This window comes from Bombyx mandarina, chromosome A1, assembly GCF_030267445.1.
Source record: "Bombyx mandarina strain Sakado chromosome A1, ASM3026744v2".
Classification (NCBI taxonomy): domain Eukaryota; kingdom Metazoa; phylum Arthropoda; class Insecta; order Lepidoptera; family Bombycidae; genus Bombyx; species Bombyx mandarina.
In genome coordinates, this window is record NC_143234.1 from 20,511,635 (window position 1) to 20,536,953 (window position 25,319).

At 39.9% G+C, this 25,319-nt stretch overlaps 1 protein-coding gene across 10 annotated transcripts in view; it reads left to right on the forward strand.

Moving 5' to 3' along the window:
• The window catches only part of brat (tripartite motif-containing protein brain tumor), a 474,910-nt gene that overhangs the window by 304,952 nt on the left and 144,639 nt on the right, over positions 1-25,319 (forward strand). For 3 of the 10 annotated variants that reach the window (XM_089739323.1, XM_089739322.1, XM_089739320.1), the window contains exons 1-2: positions 13,735-13,920; positions 14,122-14,215. The gene's annotated coding sequence lies outside the window, so the exon portion shown is untranslated. Of the gene's footprint in view, positions 1-13,705; positions 13,921-14,121; positions 14,216-25,319 lie in introns of those variants that run through there. The other 7 variants (XR_016325605.1, XM_028173994.2, XM_089739319.1 and 4 more) reach the window with 5 other exon arrangements.

Consider the following 25,319-nt stretch of genomic DNA (forward strand, 5'->3'; position numbering starts at 1 on the left):
GGCCATATCTGACCACTCTACTAAAATAAAAGTCTTGTGTCATCACAAATTCTATAACGACATTGTAAGATTACACAAACGAAAATAAGTGATTTACTACTGCTGCAAATTCTCCCCGTACAATTCATGTACACAGTAACTAAGTCATCCCTGTGACTACAAGTGTTCAATGATAGTCATCCCTGTGACTACAAGTGTTCAATGATAGTCATCCCTGTGACTACAAGTGTTCAATGATAGTCATCCCTGTGACTGCAAGTGTTCAATGATAGTCATCCCTGTGACTGCAAGTGTTCAATGATAGTCATCCCTGTGACTACAAGTGTTCAATGATAGTCATCCCTGTGACTGCAAGTGTTCAATGATAGTCATCCCTGTGACTCCAAGTGTTCAATGATAGTTATCCCTGTGACTCCAAGTGTTCAATGATAGTCATCCCTGTGACTCCAAGTGTTCAATGATAGTCATCCCTGTGACTCTAATCAACAGTCATCCCTGTGACTCTAATCAACAGACCTTTTATGACAACCATCGCATATAGATTTCTCGACAAGAGAACATTCAGCACCAGAATCCAAATAAAAATAATACGACTCACCAGATTGCTCTCATTTACCAAAAATACTCGATATTACACAGCTACCGGCATGTCGCTCCGCTCGGCCGGTGAATACTTGACCCATCGAGCGCCGACAGACGGCGCTTGCGTCCCATATCTCGTATTGGCTGCAGCAATCAAGTGTTGATTGCGACACGGTCTTCCTGGCTGTACACGTCCTCGTGTGATGGTTAACCTACAATCAAAAACATCCACGAGAACACTTGTTCCGCTCGATCCCTCCTGACTACACTTTACGACTTATCGGAAAATTTAAAGTCATCAAAGCTTTAAACTGTTTTAATACCATTTTAACCAAATCAAACAATAGGGTATACAAAGTTCATTATTCAGCAGCCAGAGTACGTACCACAGTCGTTCATCAAACTTCAAATTTACTCTGTACAAATCAGGCATAGCTTACAGGAACTCAGATCAAAGAAAACTTCCGAGTAAAAATATCTAACGCCACGGCTTTCCAGCCAACCAGCAATCGCAATTGCCCTCATGATGCGCATCCACAGCGTGGATCGCCCGTGTGCATCACCCGCTGACTACACACGATGGTCTTTACAGACCCCGACCTCCGCCAGAGCCAAACGCGCACCGCGCACCCACGGACTACTTAAGTTGCCTCAAGAGACAACCGATTTCTACCGGGCTAAGACTACGTAATAGCTACTGGTACGGTCGAACACAATACGACCGATAGACTATCCTTACTCGAGTTTTCACCACAATTTAAGCTTGCTCTTCATCATCATCATTTACATCAACCTCGACTGGTATGTGTCATGCTGGCATTTTTCTTAGCCTATCATGTGGGTATTTGTAAGTACGATTTGAATTTAAAGCTTTCAATGTGCAACGGTCACCATCCAATACTTCAACTACTTTAAACGGCCCTTTAAACTTCGGATCTAATTTCGTTTGATTACGCTCTTCATTTTAATGTGTGGACGAGCTCACAGCCCACCTGGTGTTAAGTGGTTACTGGAACCCATAGACATCCACAACGTAAACGCACCACATACCTTGAGATAGAAGTTCTAAGGTCTCAGTATAGTTACAACCGCTGCCCCACCCTTCAAACCGAAATACACCACTGCTTCACGGCAGAAATAGGCAGGGTGATGGTACCCGTGCGGTCAATGGCACTATACGGAGTACCCGTCTGGTGCCACGTCCTTACCCACGAGAACGTCGCCGCGCTGTGACGCCGGCAGCGCGCGATCGCAGTCAGAGTTATTCAAGGATACCTCACAGTCTCCTACGAGGCGGCGCGCCCTAGCGCAAGTGCGGCCGGAGCGCGGGGGCTCCAATCTCGGCAGTCCGTGCTGGAGGCGTGGTCTCGTCGTTTGGCGGACCCGTCGGCCGGCCTCCGTACCGTCGAGGCGATCTGCCCGGTTCTCGCGGACTGGATGGGCCGCGACCGCGGAATTCTCACCTCCGGCTACCTGTGCAGACTCACAAGACATTTTACCACCACGCAAACTTTTTACCACAGCAAATCTTACCAGCCACCACGCAAACTACAATTTTGCGGGTTCCACCTCTCCTACACGATGTTACTCCCACACTGCGGAAGCCAACCGCAAACACTTGTCAAGCACGCACAAGAAAAACTTGCATCCGCCAGCGAGATCCGAACACCGCCGCGTCGCCAGACACGAACGCACCGGACGTCTTATCTTACAGGTCACGACGACTTCAGATGTGTCAATTTTTCTTCCCCACGGAAACTTGCTTGCTTTCTTGTTTGCTTGCTTGTTGGAGCCCGAAGTCATCGAACGTGTAATGTTATTGGTATTGAATCTAGTAGATTCTAAAATTTCAGCGACAATTCACAGTCTCATGTCCTGGTTTACTGCACTAGTGCCATGTAACTCTAGCAGAAGTCAGCCGCTTAAAATTAATTCTTGTCGGAACTACCCACTCGTCATGACAGATCCATTATTGCGATCGAAGTTTCACCTGAGACTTGCACTTGCCTTAATTTCTTGCAATAGCTTGTTACGTGTCGTATTTCCGCTAGTAAATGCCATGTGATAAGTCGAGAGTCAACTGGGCAACATGAGCCAGAACGTAAGATGTGACGATTTCTTCGTGGCTCAGATCTTCCATCGAGGTAGCAGACGTTATGACACGACTTACGTATGCTGCATTCACGCTCTTGTGGCGTACCACTACTAGTATTCTGATCTGCATCATGTTTTTTTTTGCTGTACTTCGAACATGTTCAAACACGTCACGCCAGTGAGAGTAGAGTCCTGATCCCACTTCTGATGTCGTAAGCGGCGGCAGGGATGGCTGAGCGGTAGTTTCGTCATCACTCGTATTCGATTGAACTCAGTTTAGTCAATAAAACTTTTCAATAATAATTATTGAAACTCAACACACACAACTTTCACAATGACAGGATAAACCGACAGTTTCGTTGCACATACGGACAGACCGACTGACTGACTGACTGACAGAGACGGACGGAATCACTGTCTGACACGAATGCCACGACTCTGTCCACGTACCGCCATTTTATAACTGGCGTTACGGAGTCTACCCTTCATTTTGTGATATTTATCAAAACAACATTTCATCATTTAAAATAATAATCAAAACCACCGTCTTAATATTACTAAAAGTCGTCAACCACGACACGGCCATTCTGTCACTTTGACGTTTGTGTATCGTTGATATTCCGAACTATTGACCCGGATGCGACATATAGATGTTTTGACAAAGAAGTCTACTGAGCGTATTCGGCGAATGTTCGGCACACCACTAAAAACACGATCTGACAAGACATATTCAAAGAAAAAAGTCTTTATTTTGAAAAATGATCTCCTACGTATTTAATTTTTTAATTGCTTTAGACCAGTGAATTGAAATGAAGTTAGCTCAAGGCTTAACTGACTTAACTAAGGAGCCATAGACATCAAGAACGTAATTGCCATCACCCACCCTGTTACATGAGTTCTAAGTCTTAGTTCTGTAATACAACGGCTGGCTCGCCCTTCGAACCGCAACATATTACTGCTTCCCGGCAGAAATAGGCAGTGGTAGTACCTACCCGTGTAGACTCACAAGACGTCCAATACCAGTAATTACACAAAAAATTTTTTTATAAGTTCTTAACTGAATTCATTCGTGAATTCACTGAAACATATTTGTTATTTTGTCTACATATTAAAGGTTTTTATTGGTTACCAATATTCGTACATTCTATCATTGAGGGTTTGACAGAAAATTATCACACGAGGGCTAAGAATTATAATTAAGTTTTTAGTAGAAACGTCAGACGTAAATATTACGTATAGCGGCCCGCTCCGGTTCCGCTCGGGTCTTTAACAAAAATTTCGACAATATTTGAAGTTGTTTTATTTTTTTAAATAAAGGACACTTTTTCGTGACACTTTTTGTAATTAATAAATTGTATTCTACAAAGTCGTAGTACATTATTTTATTCTATCGTCAATAGTTTTCGAAGGGCACGCGATGTAAATAATATTTTAGGTAATTTTTTTACACCTTGGGTTACATTATTGGAGTTTTAGTAAGGATCCCTAATTTTTTTCAAAAAAGATTATAGCCTATGTCACTCGGTAATAGTGTAGCTTCCAAACAGTGAAAGAATTTTTCAAATCGGTTCAGTAGTTTCGGAGCTTATTCAATACAAACAAACAAACAAACAAATCTTTCCTCTTTATAATATTAGTATAGAAGTATAGAAAAGTAACAGAATCTTATTGGACTACAACGTTAAACAAGAAAAAAAGTTGTGACGATATTGTCTATTGCTGCAAATGATATGCGCGTTCACAGATCATGTCATATTGTTAGACAGTTAATGGATAAAATTTCTAAAGTAGACCTAGACCGCGTAGCACCAACAATCGATTTAATCCTTTCAGCCCGCTCTATGTAGTATATCGCTCTGCAATGTAAACACTAGCCGGCGAATAAAGCCTGCATCACACTGATAAATATCCGTCTATTCGTTCGTGTGGAACCTCATTAAGTCCAGTGTCGAATTCAATTATGGATTATCGGCGTTGGCATATTACCAGCCGGATTGATCTTTATTCACTTACCGAATGAAAATTAACAATGGATCCATTGTGAGAGCACCTGTGAAAATATATGTAGAATAAGGATCGCAGCGCATAAAATAAAACTTCCACTGTTCCAAAATCTTCAGTTCTAATAATAATAATTAACACTTTTATTACGTCTTGTTCATTTTTCAACCGTCCTCGCCATCTTCCATCTGTCGTTCTCTTCTCTCTTTCTTTCCGTTTTCTCTCACTCACATCTTAACGCTCCGTTCAACACTCTTTTCATACGTTCCGTTCTTACCAATCCTACATATATGTCATACTGGTTTCGCAGACTCGCAGGCATATTCGGGTTCTACTTCTTTGGAAGCCATAGGAACTGAGATCTTAAACTGGTCTTGGTATGAGATATTAGATTCTTCCGCTAATGTTGATCTCGCGTACAGTACCAGTTGCTTGAATATCAACATGTACAGAATCATATCATACTGGTTGTAGGACCTCTTGTGAGTCCGCAGGGGTAAGTGTCACCGCCCTGCCTATTTCTGCCGTGAAGCAGTAATGCGTTTCGGTTTGAAGGGTGAGGCAACCGTTGTAACTATACTGAGACCATAGAACTTATATCTCAAGGTGGGTGGCGCATTTACGTTGTGGACGTCTATGGACTCCAGTAACCACTTAACACCAGAACCACCCATCAAAGCAATAAAAAAAAATAAAAAACCATGGTATCTGGAGTGACCCTACTATTCACACAACCCTATCTAATGTTTGAATGTATGGCCGCAGAAATACAAAAGATAACTCAACAGTGCAGGTCGATTTTTCGCAGAGGATACAGTTCGCTTTTTTTGTATTTCCCTGACGTGATCAACGTTCCAGGAGGCTTGGCGCGGATGTGAGCGTCGAGCCGTTATCACACGCCTCCGCGGACTGAACGAAAGTAAACTGTGCGCTATAGGAAGGCACGTGTCGCGATCACTGCCTTTTGAATGCGAGGAAAAAACAAAATAAGTTTGAATTAAAAATAGTGTAAGAAAAAATGATTTTATTGAAAATAAAACCATGGTGCTTTTCAGGATATTATCAAAATAAACCTTCTACTCATCATATCTGTTCATAAAATATTTATAACTACTGATACCAAGTAAAATGAAATGTAATGAAAATGATATGGGAGGAAATATAATCTCAGTAAAATTGTGATCATTTACCGAGATTTTTTCAGTGGACTTTTTGAAGGATCCCGAGAAGTTACGTCCAGCGGCTTTGTTTAATTGTACCACGTTTTTGCACTTCCACAGATATTAAGCAGTTAATAAACCACCGTTATTACACATTTAAACCTGAAGAAACACTAAATAGACAAAATAAAACAAATCACACAAGTTCACTCCTCGCGTTCCCGCCAAAAAGTCCCTGTCAGATATTTGGTGTTCTATGATGTCTGCAGTGCTCGTAAAATTCAAACATTTTTACACACTTTGTGTTTGGTATGTATAAATGTTTGTATGTAGCGGAATCTTTGAACGTCATCGCCATCGCCTTCAATTAACTTGAAAACTTGCATCAAGGACCAATCACGATACAATAATTTTATAACTTCACTCTAATATCCTGAACAGTTTCGACAGGATAAAAAAATGGAAAAAATTCTTACTTCGGTTTACTATTTAGACGTATATTTTATGTTTTTAATCTACAAGCGGTAGGCAGCGGCTTGGCTCTGCCCCTGGCATTGCTGAAGTCCATGGGCGACGGTAACCACTCAACATCGGGTGGGTCGTATGCTCGTCTGCCTACAAGGGCAATAAAAAATATATAAATATTTTTTTTAATTCAAACTTAAAAATCCGTGGGGTCATCGCGTCCCCTTGCGGGGGCGCGGAGCGGGCCGCGGGGAAACCCCTCCGCCCTGACTGAATCTCCTTGCCTATTGAGGCAGGGGTGATGAAGTGCAGGATTGAAAGTAGCAAGCATGGTTTTGTGGGTTGGACCGAATTTCTTTCTTCTTTCTTCGTCTCGTCTCTTCTTCTTCAATCTTCTATCTTCAAACTTAATGCAAGACGTATTCCTTTATAGTTAATTCGAATTGACTAATACACGTTCATTCTAGCTTCGTTTTAATCTTTCATACAAACTCCACTACCCCTTTACAATTAAATGAACGTCTTATTGCACTCCCTGGTACTCGAGGAATAATAAAGACTTTTACGGTTTAATCTAGCGTTTTATTATTCACGTTTGACAATTTTCGACGCGACGAATATTCTGCGGTCTTCCTGGACGCGGACGACAAATTTCGTAATGAGATTTAGTCGTATAAGTAACTTAATTCGGGTCCTACTGGTGATAGGACATCTTGTGAGTCCGCGTGGGTAGGTAGCAGCCACTACCCCGCTTATTTCTGCCGTGAAGCAGTAATGCGTTTCGGTTTGAAAGTGGGGCAGCCGTTGTAACTATACTGAGACCTTAGAACTCATATCTCAAGGTGTGTGGCATTTACGATGTAGATGTCTATGGGCTCCAATAACCACTTAACACCAGGTGGGACTGTGAGTTCGTCCACCCATCTAAACAATAAAAAAAAAGACCATACTTCGAGAAAACTGAAGAAAACCATGTTTCGTAATGGAAAGGTTTTCTACCTAAGATACTACCTAATATTTTTAATCTATCGTTGGGTCGGTTTTCAACGCCAGTTTTATGTCTGTCAGATTTTCTTGATCTTTGTTTTTTTTTTACTACTTTATTTACGATTTTAGACGTAGCGATTATTTCACGAAACATTTGATAACCAGCTTAATATATTTGTAAGCCCGTTCGCATTTTGACCTCATGTACGTATTAAGAAAAGGAATTGCTGGAGAATAGATATTGTAGTTACTGTTATGTTTTTCAATCCACGCAATGTATTTAAAATCGACCGAGATAACAAATCGCGAGGTCAACGTCCTCGGACGGCGCGGCGGCATTTGTCCTTCAAAAAACTTCGCTATACATTACACCTTCACGACATGTGATAAAGTTGTTGGGCTCAGCAAATGAACATCATTAGAGATGTTCTCGACATTTCGACTTTGATATTAGTTCCGTTATAGATGATTTTTAGAGAACAGAGGATGCCTCAACGCCATCTAGTTCTTCAGTTCATCAGTCTAGTTACGTATGGCGTCGCATCGCGAGAGCATCGGTATCGCAGGATTCGACAGATGCATGACCACAACCACTCTGTCACGAGTGTACGATTAGGAAGAAAAGAAGTTACGTATACACTTAGGATCTGTTTGAGATGATCATGTCGTGTTCTTTCTACCACCGCCTCATCCAGCGTTCTTTTTTTTATGGCTAGATGGGTGGACGAGCTCACAGCCCACCTGGTGTTAAGTGGTTACTGGAGCCCATAGACATCTACAACGTAAATGCGCCACCCACCTTGAGATATAAGTTCTAAGGTCTCAAGTATAAATACAACGGCTGCCCCACCATTCAAACCGAAACGCATTACTGCTTCACGGCAGAAATAGGCAGGGCGGTGGTACCTACCCGCGCAGACTCACAAGAGGTCCTACCACCAGTTATTACGCAAATTATAATTTTGCCGGTTTCATTTTTATTACACGATGTTATTCCTTCACCGTGGAAGTCAATCTTGAACATTTGTTGAGTACGTATTTCATTAGAAAAATTGGTACCCGCCTGAGATTCAAACATCGGTGCATCGCTCAACACTAATGCACCGGACGTCTTATCCCTTAAGCCACGACGACTTGTTCATACTTATTCGGTCCTTTCTAGCACTTGGAGCAGCTGTGTTATTCCACAGAGCGTTTCCAAAGTTCATTACGCCATGTACCCGTCCGACTCTGAAATTAACCTCACGCGTTATGAAGTACTTTTTTAAACGAGGTTTTCCTCTTAATCGTGTGGACATGAAATAATAGAGTCTCTGATTGCGTTAATAAAATAATTTTGGGTATCAACATTGGGCAATTATCATCTCAGGCTGTGACTGTCCACTGCTGAACATAGGACTCTTCAATCGATCTCCAATGTAACCGATCCGTTGCCGAATGCATCTACCTTTTACTAGGTCCCAGCGACTTTTATTAGGTCTTCGGTCCTTGATAGGTCATCCCACTTGCCACTACACGGTCTCCACTCAACAATGTGTCTGCGTCATCGGTCATCCGATCATGACAACAAAAATATTGGACGAAACTATTTTTTTTTATCGTTCAACAACGAGAGATATATTTTGATGTTGCAATCGACACAGACGTCATCAGTAGGGATTGAATGCAATAATTCCATTCGATATTCGACGGCCACTCCCCAAAATTGCGAACGAGTCAATATACCGGCGCGTCGGCTACTACTGGTGTGGCTGTACGTGTGTGAGCCGGTTGCTAGGCAACCGACCCTTCCTGATGCCGGCAGACGGCTAGACGGCCAGACAGGGGTGGCGGTTGAGCGCATAATTAAATCGTTCACGGTCACCCTACACTATCTGCGATGTCTCTGTTTATATCAGAATCATATGCATAATCATAGGTACCTACTGCAGGTAACATCAGCTCTATATGACTATGTTTAGTTGGAACACGAGGATGACTAGAAAATTGTCTCTGGTCCGGTGTGTAAGACGACCGGTGTATTCTCGCGAAGCGATGCGCGTATCTTGGGTTCAAATTCTGCAAGTCATCGTTTTTTTTTTGTGAAGGAAGGATTACTCTTGGCCCGGAAACCTTTTCAGTTTCACCACGACAGGGCGAGCACAGGCTTAGCCAGAAGGGGGAAGCATCAATTTATGGATAAAAATAATTTGACTTTTTTTTTCGAAGTTTATCCAATGTTGTTGGATTTTTTTTTTAATTTACTTGGTTGCTACAGAAGAAAATCTTGGGGCTCTGTTAGTGTTCTATTCAGTTTTGAAACTCATGTCATAATTTATACATATCGAAGGACTATTTGGTTTAAGCGACATTTCGCTTAAAATGCCACATTTCTCTTTGTAATGAAATTTCCGCTTTATTTGCTATTTAAATCGACAATTCGATATTTTTAATTGAACTTCAATTAAATTTACCCCATCATTTACGCCAAATAGCTGAAGTACTTTTTTGTTATGATATTTTAAACTTTAAATGGCTCTCCTGTAGAGTTGCATAAATATCGCTTTAACTAAATACCCTGTCTACCCTCGATATAATGACAATAAATAATTCAGTATTAAATTGAGAAAGTACTTTTAATTATGCTCTCAGACTTTTTTTTTGTTGCCCTTGTATGCAGACGAGCATACGGCCCACCTGATGGTGAGTGGTTACCGTCGCCCATGGACTTCAGCAATGCCAGGGGCAGAGCCAAGCCGCTGCCTACCGCTTAATACTCTCCACAAGCCTCGTTTGAAGACGGACATGTCATAGCGCTCGGGAAACACCGTGGAGAGGAGCTCATTCCATAGCCGGATGGTAAAAAGACCTCTGGAAACGCACTGTGGATGACCGCAGTGGCTCCAGGTAGTATGGATGAACTCTACTCCGGTGGCGGGCGGTGCGATGGTAAAAACGAGATGCTGGTATCATCTCGAACAATTCCTTAGAGCACTCCCCATGGAACATACGGTACAAAATACAGAGGGAAACGAAGTCCCTCCGCAGACCCAGAGGTTCCAACCGATCCGTGAAAATGGGATTATCGACAATCTGAACGGCCCTCCTCTGTATGGAGTCAAATGGAAGAAGCTCGTGGGTACTTGAAGACCAGACTACACAACAATAACAAAAAAATTACGTCACCATCGAAATTAATAAAATATATATATATTGTTACGGAATTTATTTGAGAACCTAATTTAAAATGGCTAGAATCACGATCAGCAAAACGGAAAATGGGAAAATATTAATTCGAAGGAAATCGGTTTGGTTTAAACAGACTTTTTATGTGGAGCGTCCGGCCGTCGCCTGAGTCAGCCGTTTTGAATTTAGAATTTCGCTTACAAAGCAGATGCGTCATTAGCCGTTTACGGTGAGCATGCGTTTGTAGTGTAGAATTCATATTTAGAACCACGCACTGGTGTTTCCCGAGCGCTATGACATGTCCTTCTTCAAACGAGGCTTGTGGAGAGTATTGAACGGTAGGCAGCGGCTTGGCTCTGCCCTTGGCATTGCTGAAGTCCATGGGCGACGGTAACCACTCACCGTCAGGTGGGCCGTATGCTCGTCTACCTACAAGGGCAATAAAAAAAAAATTGTATAGACCCGCGTTTTTTTTTATTCACATCGACGCGTCATTTCATTAACAGGCTATTTTAGTTCAGTGATAGACATAATGATCAAAAAAATTGATTCGCAGAGTAAACTCAAAATCTTCCGAAAAAATATGAAATCCGCCTTACTGCATGAATGCGAAATATAGCAAGTATCCAAAAAGATCACGTAGTTAATTCTGGTTTTCATTAAACATTGTTTACGACAAATGCACTTTCTGACCTGAGAAGATCTCCAACAAACGCCTTGTTTTATTGCCCTTGTAGGCGAGCATACGGCCCACCTGATGGTGAGTGATGACCGTCGCCCATCGATGTCAGCAATGCCAGGGGCAAAGCCAAGCCGCCCTCTACAACCGTAGATTATTTCCTGGCCTAACCAGGCCAGGAAATAATAACGTTTGTAATGGTAATCTAAAGTTTCAATTATGACTAGGACTCGTGAAAACCCCAGAAAATATACTGTTACGCGCTGGGGGTTCGGGATAAATAAAAAAATTCTACCGAAGTACAAATTAAAACTGTATTTATCACTTAGAACACACACAGAACATTTGAAAATTCTCAATTCGCTTCTTCCGCTTCGCTTCGAGTAGTTCCGAATACTGACTAACTACGTGTCACGCTTTTATAGTCGAGACGAAATCCCTAGAATCGTCGAGAATATTCCACACAAGTCGAGTATTGTATGTTTCCGCTATCTGACAATAGATGGCGCTGTACTTCTTGCGCGTTCTAGATGCTACTAGATCCTTCGATATTGGTTCGGCTATTCGGCGATAGATGGCGCTACTCTTACCGGCGTAACAATACTTAAGTATAATTAAAAATGTCAACAATATAAAAATAATGCTAGAAGAAATCAATCATCAATCAAGGACAGCAGTCAATAGTTTAACACTTCAAGGAGGGACGTGAGCGCGTCCACACATTAAAAAACAATACATACCACCCTATTCCTTAGCCGACCTCTATAATTCCGATTGAAAAGTACGCTACCGTACCACTGAATTACGAACGCGTTATTATAAAAACGCGCGCATTCTACAGCACCAGTGCGAATAAATTGAGTGCATAACAATATTAGACAAGTGATATGTTTCCTAGTAATGACGCCATAGTAATTTGAAGACAACATGTATGACTTGACATCTATATTTAATTTCTTCAGTACAGGCTGCGCTCTGTCTAGAGTGTAAGTAACAAAGTTCTTTATATCTTAATGTTGCTTGTTTGAGAGAAAAAAATAGAAAAATTCCAAACCAGTTTCAAAATTTAATATATTTAAAATGTGATTGGACTTGAGTTGAGGCCGTCCGATGCGTCAGTGCATGATGAATGCTTAAACTAAAAAGACATTACCTATTTTTCTCGGTATTTTCGTCATTGACCGCAAACCAATTTAGTTTGATCTTATGGAAACCTTTCTCTGACGGTCACGTATCGTAGTGCGAGACTTACTTGAATACGAACCTCGGACAATTTTAAAATTAATTTATATAAATCTCTCAAATATTCTAATTCAGGTTTTCGTCACTGTTCCATTCGATATTTGAAAAAGAAACACAAAAAAACCTCACCTTCCACCTATCTGTTCAGGTAGTCGATGAGTAAGCATTTAAAAATATTAAAAATACATATATTATGTACTGATCGCCCGGTGATCGAATTTCGAACATAATAACTATTCTTCGCGCAATCATTGGTTGAAAAAATTCGAAATGTTTTTTAAAAACAACAAGCTAATCGATTGGTAAGCAGATGTCAATTTGGTACCTGTTTTGTCTATAAGGACCACACCTAAAGACCCGGTCATGATCCGTTGTATTTATCGCTAAATGTATGAAATTTAAAAATAAGTTAAAGCTACTCCCGCGTCACCTGTCGTGCGTTAGAGGCTCTAAGCCAAAAACCTAACCTGAACCCTAACAACTACTGTACCGAAATTCAAAACAATCGGGCAAATCGTGTGCGAAGGCATTGTTTACGATCAAACACAGACTCAACCGACTTCAAGACGGGATTCTCAATTTGGACTGCATGTTTTTATTTTGTGTTGACTCATTGCTTCTTTTGTCCACTACGTTTTTTTGTCATGTGTGAAGGCAAACTTCTAAAAGCCTGTTTTTTCTAGGCAAGCCTAAATGCAAACGCTAAGACTATTTCGTGGAAACTCAAAACAACTCAAGATTGTGATGATAATTCTGAATACATACACTTTGGTTTTCTATCGCGATGTTGCATTAACAACTTACACTGTTTTCGTATAATGCGTCTAATCTAAGTAATCTAAAGTATTCTGTATATAATTATTTAATTTAAAGTATTTAGTTCACAGTTTTCGTGGTCACCGTAGACTGAGCGTCATATTTTTGTTTTATAATTAAACGCAGATAATGTTTCCCGTATAAACGAACACAAAAGTAGAATACCTGTATAGTACAAGTCCGATGCGTAAAATCTGTATTACGCTTCTTCACGCGTTAATTCAAACGAACAGATGCCCCATTGTTACATACGAGGTGAACATTTACAATATTTACGTTGCTCGCGTTGATGCCAATGACCGTAGTTAGGTTCACGGTCGTGCGTAAAACAAAAAAAAAAAGTACGTTATTATTACGTAATAATATCTCTTTTTAATTACAATTCTAACGATTGTGTATGTGCGCGAGTTCGAAATGTGAAAGTTCTATTTTCAAAATTAAAAAATATACTCATAGGTTGTATTTATAAATGGTGTCTAGGAAGATGGGGCGAGAGAGGGCGGCACCCTGCTTGCACCGGCAGTCACGCACACACGCGACACCGGCGGGGCGGCGTGAGGGCGCTGCGGTCGCTCAGTCTCGCGTCGACCGTCGTAGGCGGCGGATGTCTGTCGCATTGTACAAGCGAACCGAAACATAAACTAGTTTCGTACCGGAACGACCATCGAACCCGTGTATCGCTGTTTTATCGTGCCAGTGGACTAATTGTGAACGTGAACTTTTAACTACGTTAGTAATGTTGTATTTTGTGCGTTTTTAAATTTTTATTGTCGGCCACCCGCCTCGTCTACACATGTTCATTGTTTACATCTTTATTTATACCTTGCACATGTTTTCGTTTTTTTTTTGTCCGTTACAAACGAAATCGGGCGGTGGAACCTGGAATGAATCTGCTTTTCCATATTGAACAAAGGCATTTTTGATTTCCAGATAAACTGTTTGGATTGATCGGAGCCGTCGAGTTGTGTGGAAACAAAGCTTCACGTTGTCGGAAGGTGAACGATCTTCATTCGACTCGATACAGGTATGTTTGAACAATACATTCTTTCATTTATTCCGTTACGTTGGATACACGTTGGACTGGCATTTTAAAATTTCAAATTTGGAATCAGATACATAGATCAAGTGACGTCTCCGCATGACTAATTACAATTTGTAATGCCTACAACGTATCTGCCGCTCGGATTCATAATCCGTTTTTGTGTCATTGACCTCAATGGTCGCGCTAAGTAGGTAAGACTTAATTTTTTTTATTGCAACTTGCGTCTACCTTACGTAACGTCTTATCCGTGTTCGAATATGTAATTAAACTATTGTATTGCATGTCAATGCATGGAATCGAGGTTCTCGTGTGACTTACATAATCGTTAACCTTTTGTCTGACATTTGATTTGAAGCCTTTCAAATGGCTTACAGAGTATTTTGTTACTTGTTGCTTCCAGCGATTTGTATATTCAGCGGCAGACGTAAGGTAATGTTATTGTTGTTGAATTTATTTACGTCGGGATTGTTTTCAAACTGGATCTATTTTCGTGGTACGTATTCACTATGTAAAGCTTAAATCGGTGTATTGTAACATAGTGAAGACGTGAATGAACTTCCTGATGTATCAACAAAATATGAGTCGTCTATTATCAAAGGCGGCAATCTGTACATTTGGACAAAAATTTTTTATTGATATGTCAATACAGATTTATTTGAATATAATCGTCTCCTTCAAAGAATACGGTTCAAAACCTGCATTAAATAAAGGTTAATAGTTAACCTGTTATTTATCTAAGATGTCGTTCCGAAGAGTTTTGTGACTGCCAATGGAATACAAAGTCAATAATTCGTTTTTCTGATTTACCAATCATTGTCCAAAAGTCAGATTGCCGCCTTTGATAATAGACGACTCATATGTTTCTTTTTTTATGGTGTAGAAATCATTCGAAGTGTGGTTTCGTCAAACGTTGTGCCCACGTCTTACACCCACGGACTAACTGCGTTGTCATGGTAAATCAGTAAATCCAACTACTTCTAAGCACATAATATGTATACTTCGAAACAAACGTAATGTCACCGTAGACTATGCTAAATAATATTTACATTCCTAATTAATTAACAACTAAAGGCGCAGTTAACAGTAATATGGAATTTCAATTTAGTAGCATAATTTTGTTGTACAGTTAAAATTGCGTAGTCGCAGTATTCCTCACGAAAATCTTAAATGTATCGAGGAAGGTATTTTTATTGGAAATATTATGAGTAAACATACTCACGGTCAACGGGTTGAATCTCAATTGTCAACTTTCAAACTCGAAGTCGGTACTGTTACCGGCAAAACAATGTAGCATGTTGGAACCTACACTACTTCTTGCTCTTGTCCCATATTACGTGGGGTCGAACCTGCATGTCCTCTTTTTCCATTCAGGCCTATCACACGAAATCTCTGAACTTACATTCCCCCCTTCTCTCGCATATCCTCTTTCACACAGTGCATCCAAGTATTTTTGGAACGCACCCGTAATATTACCGTCTCCGTTCATACCTATACTTAAAATTTAAATTGTTTAATTATTGTCGTGATATAAATTATGTACTTTCCTAACGAGTTCCAAGTTTTTCTCGCGATAAAACTAATAATAATAGGTCAATAATCTGTCTTCAAACATTTTAATATCGCTGTGATATCATTGTTTACAAGAACACTACGTCCAGTTGGTGTTAGTGATAAAATTCAATTGAAAAGTTGATAACAATCGTTAAGAGTTAACGAGAAATTGTTAAAATGAATCGTATTGCTCGTTGGACATATTTTATTGCTTAAATAATAATATCATGGAGCCATGAAACGTTGTCAAACATGAAATTTACCGAAATTGGCTTCTAAATTCTTGGGAGTCTTGGAGAGAATGAAGCCGTAGTCGACACTAGTCTGGCGTCGCGTGGAGTACTGCTCCCACCTCCGGGCCGGGGTTCTCATATACCAACTACTTTCCTTTGGCTCCATACAGAAGAAGAACGTTCCGATCGTTGATAAAGTCGTTCTCACGGATCGCTTGAAACGTCTGGGTCTACGGAGACTCTCTCTCTTATACCGTACATCCCATGGGCAGTTCTCTGAAGTATTATTCCAAACGATGCACCGATACCGTTTTTAGCATCGCGCCTCCAGCCACCGGAGCAGGACTAATCCGTAGTACCTGGAACCCCTGAATTCAACCATAATGTGTATCTGAAGATCTGTGACATGCCATCTTTTTGCCACGATCTATTCGGCATTGGAATGAACTCCCCTCCAAAGTCTTTCTCCAGGGCTATGACATGTCCTTTTACAAACAGGGTTTGTGCAGAGTACTCATGAAGTAGCGACTTGGGTATGCTCATCAACCTGCAAAGGAAAAAAAATATAGATTATTAATTTTATGATACATTAAAATTGTTATCTTGTTGCATAGAAACCATACAACAATCGCTTAGTTTCATACAACAATCAAGATATAACATTAGTTTGTTAAAACGAACTATGATGTTATTGATTCATATAAAATATCTTCTCTTCACTGATAAATTCTGAAACCCGTATAACCCAAATACAAAGACATGCACGTCGGGATTGAAATGCGATGCAAATCGTGTCGAATCAAAGGGACCGATCGCTCTGGGCCCGTAGGCATTAATCCGACGACCCTTCTATTTCTGTACGTACTCTATGAGAGTCCGGTATAATAATATGCTTTCCTAATTCAAAGGGGCCTTTATCCGACAGTGACAAAGCTAAAAGGTTCTTAATTTTTTTTTGTTTCTTCTCTAGAGAACAAATAAATGAGTTACTTAGACAGAAACGAGTTCGGAATACTGTGACCTTTTTTTTTGTTAAGATGACAAACGGAATGTTTTAAGATGGTGACGCTTTGGTTCCTTGAGGATTCATTCTAGTTCCCTGGTAGTCCTGGCACCGACGCCGCTCCCTTAAGGGTAGTCTACTTGTACCAATGGCATCAAAAGCAGAAACACCAGACAATATCAGCTTGATATCACCCAGGTTGAAAAGGCTGTACCGTCGTCAAAAACAGGAACTCCACTAAAAGTATCCAACCTTGGATCATTCGGTAATTGTCAAAGTTTATCGTATTAACTTTGTCTCGTCCTTGAAACGGTCAAGTGAGTTCTGTTCGAGAAGGAAACAGGCGGGAAGGTATACTATTGCGTCTTCCAGCCTCCAAGAGCAACATATTAATCACTTCATATAAGAAAACTATAAAATTGATGCCTTGCCTTACCTTGTCTTGGTCCTCGAAGGACCATATTATGTTGTGTTATGGTATTTTTTTATATATTTTTTATTGCTTAAATGGTTGGACGAGCTCACAGCCCACCTGGTGTTAATTGGTTACCGGAGCCCATAGACACCCACAACGTAAATGCGCCACCCACCTTGAGATATAAGTTCTAAGATCTCAGTATAGTTACAACGGCTGCCTCACCCTTCAAACCGAAACGCATTACTGCTTCACGGCAGAAATAGGCAGGGCGGTGGTACCCACCCGCGCGGACTCACAAGAGGTCCTACCACTAGTTTCTAGGTGAAGCAGTAATGCGTTTCGGTTTGAAGGGTGGAGCAGCCGTTGTAACTATGGTAATTAAGCGCGGACTGTTGTTTTTGAATGAAATAGTAATCGAACCTTTTTATTACAAATTAACCACTTAATATAACCATTTGACTGCCATGTAGTATATATAACGCAAAATTATAATTTACGTAATTACTGGTGGTAGGACCTCTTGTGAGTCCGCACGAGTAGGTAACAACCCTGCCTATTTCTGCCGTGAAGCAGTGATGCGTTTCGGTTTGAAGGGTCGGGCAACCGTTGTAACTATACTGAGACCTTAGAACTTATATCTCATTGGTGGCATTTACGTTGTAGATGTCTATGGGCTCCGGTAACCACTTAACACCAGGTGGGCTGTGAGCTCGTCCACCCATCTAAGCAATTAAAAAAAAAACCAGCATAGGTAGGAGAAAAAAAAAGTAACTTCGATCTCACGATGGCTTCAGTAACTACTAACACTGGGAGTGTTTCGGGAAAAAAAAAACAATTTTGACATCTGTCAAATACCTTGGCGACAAAATCCAAGTTCACGAGACCGTAAAGCCGACATTACGTAACTAGCAATTTGTCCGTTCTCCTCCGTACTCATGTTTCCCATGGTTTTTTTTTTTTTTTCCCTGTAAACGCATGTGGCAGTTATACCGCATCCTGGGTGCTTTTACGAAACGGCCGGGCTGCAATTAAGGACAATCATTCAATTGTAGAACGCAATCATTAAAGTTGTAGGGGACTCGTTACTATCGCTATGGTAACGAAAGTCAATTGCCATTACAAACATGCAAGTTCTACCCTGGAATTGACGTTGTGCTAAAAACCTTCAAACACGTCTTATTCTTAAGAAATGAAGCAGTTTGCTAGGTTTAAAGGTCAATTTTTCCATCGAAGAAACTGCCGGTCAGATCGAGTGGTCAAGATGTCTCACCTGGTGTTTCGCGGAACGCAGAGTCGGTACCGCCTTGAGATACTAAGTCGAAGATTCGATTGGATTTGAATACATGGTTCTCAAATTCTTCGAAAGACCAAACACACGTCTTGGATGAAATACATTGATTTTTTTAGAACAAATTATATTAATAATTTGGAATGAAATTTTCGCTCTTAAAATATTCAAACAAAAGTCTCGGTATTTAATTTAAATTTACAAAAAATATATATAAATTGACAACCCTCGCTTAACTACGTAAAAACTTTTATAAAAATATTCCCGCAGTCCCAAAGTTAGACGTAAGTGAAAGAAACTTAGCGTTGTAACAACGATAAAAGTTAGATTAGATTAACAAAATGTTAAGTCTTGCACAAAAATCTTGTATTAATTAATGCCCGCACTGAACCAAAGGTCTTTTGAAGAGAATAACTGAAATGACAATGCAAATGAGGCTTTAATCGTGTAACGTACGGTTGACTTCGGGTTGAAGACACCAAGCTACCCGATAAGTCTAGTTACACATAAAAAAAAATAGGTACATTAAAAACTAATAAATATTATAAATAGCATAACTTTTAACAATACATAACGATCATACGAAATAAAAATATAAACTTTATTTTATGCTGGTAATCCTGATTAGGGTATTAAGAAAAAGTAATAAAATTGTTGTATTGTCGTCGGTACTAGATATGTGAGCAAATTATCGAAACAATCAAAATTCTGAAGTTAGGAAAAATTTAATTCAAAAACTCCTTTACATTAGATAGAGGTCAAGCTAATAAAAGCGAGTTACGAGTATAAAAAATAAAATAAAAACAATTGCCATTACTTACAATTGTAATAATAAAATCAGTAGGTTTTCAAAGGTTAACTACAGAATTCGAAGATCATAAATTGTGAATCTACTCAATCTATACAAAAATTTAATGAAAAAAATCGCATCGCGTGATAATTAATCGTCAAGTTTAGTGCTCGTATTGTTTTCCTCAAGAAGAAACCGTCTGTCTAGTCTACATTGAACTTGTTAATTGCTAAATAATTGCGTAATAAACGTGAGAAGCGGTCCGATCATCCGGGGCATTCTATTCTGCAACACACACACACAAACACTCGTAAGAACGGCTGTGTGCTTAAGGACTATAAAATATCTAGCTATACACTGTCTGACCGACGGACGCGGTGGTTCCGGTCACCGTTCTCGTCGAACCCGTCGCTTGCGACGAAGGGCTCGACGAGTAAATTAACCCTCAGACACAGCCCACTGAGTTTCTCGCCGGATCTTCTCAGTGGGTCGCGTTTCCGATCCGGTGGTAGATTCTGCGAAGCACGTCTCTTGCTTGGGTTCGTGTTAGCAACGTTGTCGGGTTTGAGCCCCGTGAGTTCACCTACTAGTTAGGTTACGTTGAAATAGCCTCTCAAGGCTATCATCAGCTTAGGTAGAAAAAAAAAACGCGTGGTGCAGTGGTCACTGCACCTGACTGTTGTCCGGAGGGTCGTGGGTTGGATTACCACTTCGAGCAAACATTGGTGTGATGAACAGATGTATATTTAAACATATCTATATATTAAATACGTGAAGCAAAAACTTTGTATCCCTTTTTACGAAAATTGCGCGGACGGAGGAGTATGAAATTTTCCACACTTATAGAGAATATAGAGAAGAAGTGCACAATGCTAATATTTTTTTAAAATAATGCATAAAATATACATTAAATCAATAAAGAAAACATTACACACACTACATACCATGTATTTGACGCAACACGCATGTATACTATTTATTGTCAAACTGTTATTCTTGACGTCTGTTGTCAAATTGAGAATAGATTAAATATTGTTTGTCTTTGTTAATATTTTTCTATAATGTAGTCTTGGCGAAATTTGTGATTATAGAAGTATAAAATACTATCTTAAAAGGGTACAAACTTACAATTCCAATGAATTATAGTCGAATTTCGACTACTGCGGGACCTCTAGTATATATAAATATGTTTATCAGTCTCTGATACCCGTAACATGGGGAATTCTAAATCGGGCCGGATGACCGTGCGTGTATTGTTTCCATTTATTATTTATTTATTATCATTATTATTTAAACATAGGATATACGTAATGGAAAATACTTTGATACTCACGGCCATGAGTGATAACGACTTCACTTTTGAGACATGAGGTCAAAGTCTCTTTATTGGTGACGCCTCACCGCAATAACAATTGGAACCAGAACGTTTAATGAAATTTTAATTTATAGATATGTATAACATTAATATATTGTTGGAAAACAGATGTATTCTTCATTAACCCACACGATGAGCTCTAAAAGTATTGCCAACCAATCTAAAAGTTGCCAAAAAATTTATACACATTTCCAAATTACAGTTTTTCGACATTTTTGTTTTTGATTAGATTTTCGATGTCAATTCGTCCTGAAATTCCATCGTATTCCCAAATACTATTTTATAAACAGATACAAACTATATCCCACAGATACTAAGTATAGTATAGATAAATACATCCAAATCATACGACAATTTTTTCATTTGATTGTAACAATCGAATGTAATAACAGACACGACAGTCACAACAAGAAGAACATTATGTTTTCTTTTTTGTTTAACTCTTAACCTCCCATCACCCGTCTCCCTCCAACAACCGTAAAATTGAAAAATTACTTCTCCGACAAATTACAAGTTCTTTCGTGTAACATTTGATTGGGATTGGGAAGCGCGATTCATTAGACACACAGGACGAACGCATTCTCAGCGTCACACACCGATTCTTAACGAACCCCCTCTTTCTTTGTCCACGCAGCGTGACGCCACGCAGTTCGTTTCCCATGCTCGTGTTGTTTGTACCGATTTAGTACATACTCTGACTCACTATCGCCGACTTAAATTAGTTATATTCCTCTGTCTGACTTACGCGTGTCCAGTTGCATGCTAAACGTTAACTTGTCGCTCTGATGTTAATACGTACTATTGTAAAACTGTGTGCTTAGTGCGAGAGTCCAACCGAATATCCTTTGTAAACGCGTCGTCAAATTCACTAATAAAAAAGTAAAATAGACATTATTATTATTATTTCCGACGTTTCTAATACTTTAGTTTCCCGTTTTGCCGTGGCCACGAAAAGTAGTTTTAATCGTAACGATTATGATGACTATAGATTTTGGATTTAAAGAAAAAAAATGCTTTCTTAATCTGACAACACAATTAAATTTTGTAATAATAATAATTAGTAAATATTTACTAACAATCACGCCACGTTAACTGGTCCCGTGCTAAGTTCGTAAAGAACTTGTGTTACAGGTACCAGATAACGGAAATAAATGTAAGGTTTCTATTATACAGATACATATATTTAATATTATACATCCATAACCCTCGAAAATACATTTTATATTTATCATACAGATATCTTCCCTTGGCGGGATTCGAACCCGCGACCCCCTTGTGCAGTGGAGATGTCACCACTACACCGGTGTGCTTAGTGCGAGTTTCTTAACATTCTCGATAGCGTAAAAGTTAAAAGCCAATTTTGTATGCAGTTGGAACAGCGCCCCTAGCGGCAAACGTAGGCAAACGATCCCATTCCATACAAATGCGAGCTAACTTTTACGCTAACGAGAACCTTAAAAAACTCGCACTAAACACACTGATACTTAAGAATTGCATCTGTCTAGTATAACATTATCGATAATGTTGTTAATGCGTCTAAAACGGATTGCGTATTAAAATAATGTTATCGTACTGTACGACGGTAATGTAATTCGATCGATAAGATAATGGAATATAGGCTAAAATCACTTGGACATGTTCTGGGGCAAGGAGAAATAAAACTTAACACGACTATTCGTTCCGAATAACGTGAAGCAGGGACAAAGATACTTGGAAAGGTAATGGAATTTAATCTAATTCTGATTTCATTTGACACAATAGAAGATATTAATTTTTAATGTTCGTACGTTAGTTCGTGCGATGATGATACGTGCATCAGTCATCAGTGGGTCGCGATTCCGATCCGGTAGTAGGCTCAGCGAAGCACTGCTCTTACTAGGGCTAGTGTTAGCAATTCCACTGGTGGTAGGACCTCTTGTGAGTCCGCGCGGGTAGGTACCACCGCCCTTGTTTCTGCCGTGAAGCAGTAATGCGTTTCGTTTTGAAGGGTAGGGCAGCCGTTGTAACTATACTTGAGACCTTAGAACTTATATCTCAAGGTGGGTGGCGCATTTACGTTGTAGATGTCTATGGGCTCCAGTAACCACTTAACACCAGGTGGGCTGTGAGCTGGTCCACCCAGCTAAGCAATAAAAAAAAAACTTAATTTGAGCCCGTGAGCTCACTTACCGGTCCACGCGAATTTGGAATATCCCATTAGGCTACCAATGATAAGGTAAGGAAAAAAAGATGCGTTCTAATGAACCATTTTAAACACACTATAGCTGACCTAAACGATTTATTTTTCCAGCGTACGATGCCAAGCTTGCAACATCCGGCCAAAGTAAACATACTTAACAATATATTTGAATGATCGAAGAACGTTCTTTAACGACGTAGATTCCGGTCACGTATTGTTCTTTCTAGAATGTTCTAAAGATCGTAATCACCTGGGAGCGTTGACTCTTTTTGTGACCTCACTTCTACCATTGTTTTTGTCCCTAACATGACGAACTTTCAACGGCTGACATGTCGTTATCGAAACAAATTACACTATATTCATTGTGTCAAATGCGTTCGAATAGTTTAAAGTATTCAATGAACCTAAAGAACGTGGGATTTCGTAACTATCTGCAACGCCTTCACTTCTAACCTTGCCGATATAGTAGGTATAGTGAATGTTTCCTTGTATAGACCAATAGTTCCGCAAACATTTCAAAGCCTTTCTTGGTATCACTACTGTGTATTCTAAGACTCGTGCTCTGTTGATGTTGTAGACGAAGTACCTGATATAGATATATCCCATTATATGTTCGTGTGTGGTCCGATTTCACTAAATCATTAATAAAATATGACACGTAATTAACATAAAAATCGATCAAGATCGTGACAATGTAACGAACGCGTCGATTAAAAGCCTTTTTATCTAAGCGATAAGGGATTTGACCGTCGCTTCTTTACATCGATTTTCAGGTCATTCATTGGTATTTATTAACCGACTTCAAAAAATGAGGTTTGAAATTTGACTGTATTTTTTTTTGACCTCAACTTTTTTTAGGTTATCGATAGGAACCGGTTTTGGTGGTAGGACCTCTTGTGAGTACGCGCGGGTAGGTACCACCACCCTGCCTATTTCTGCCGTGAAGCAGTAATGCGTTTCGGTTTGAAGGGTGGGGCAGCCGTTGTGACTATACTGAGACCTTAGAACTATATCTCAAGGTGTGTGGCGCATTTACGTTGTAGATGTCTATGGGCTCCAGTAACCACTTAACATCAGGTGGGCTGTGAGCTCGTCCACACATCTAAGCAATAAAAAACCCTTTTTTTATTTGCAAGTCGGTGTTTGTCGTGTGATTCCATTCCATATATTTTATCAAGATCTGACCAGTAGTTTTTGAGTTATCCTCAATAATGCTGATGTAATTGACTTCAACTACGTTTTAGTGTTTTTTTGAACGTATAATAAAATCGATCGATTATTTTGATCGTCGCAAAACAAGCGGCTAATTCAATAAACTGGAGGCACTTTGTTGCCAGTCACATACAATTTTTTTTATGTTAAATCTTCCATTCCAAACACAATTATGAATTCGTTCTATCCAATTACAGATATACTTGAAAGAGGACATTGACTAAAAATTTGAACTGTTTTTTTGTTACCGTCAAATAATTGCGTCCATTGTTTCAACGAACAAACACCGTGGCGGTTTTTTTTTATTTTTATTAAACAGATCTGATTTACATCAGACGTTTCCTGTGGCTTGAATTCCATTCCGTCCGTTTCGCCAACAATTTATTTTAAAGCACCGCGTTCGCGATAATTATTTTAAAGAACACCTCGCTTCGAATCGCTTGGCAACGACCTTAAAATAATAACATTTTAAAGCTATTTTACATGAGCGAGAAACGTTTTTTTTACGCTCAAAGGAACAAACGAGCGTTCTTTATCTTGATAGCTGCAGTGTTTACGCAAGTGGGAGCGAGAACGTTGACTATTCTCATTCGGCTAGTGAAAACGCAGCGTAAGGTAACGCGTACAGACTCACGCGCGGAGTTGATGACCGCCAGCGAAGGCCGTGCAATCGGTCAGACACACAAATGTCACGGTCGTACGCGGCTGGCGACAGGAAAAACTGCGTCACAGACGAAAAACGTGAGTCACCGGCGAGCGGCCCAGCCCGCGACCGGTGCTGCCATCTATTAGCGCAGCGAGCTACCACAATCAGGCATCAATGCAAATGGCGAATTTAGAACACGCACTGCAGCGATAACCTTGCCGGGGATAATGGCATTGACATTGGTTCGCTGCTCGAACGCGGAAAACGGAAGAAACGCCTCAGCACAAAGACTTATTTTGTCGTTATTATATTTCACTAGCGGCCCGCTCCGGCTTCGCTTAGGTCTTTAACAAAATTTTATTTTTTTAAATAAAAGAACACTTATTGCGGA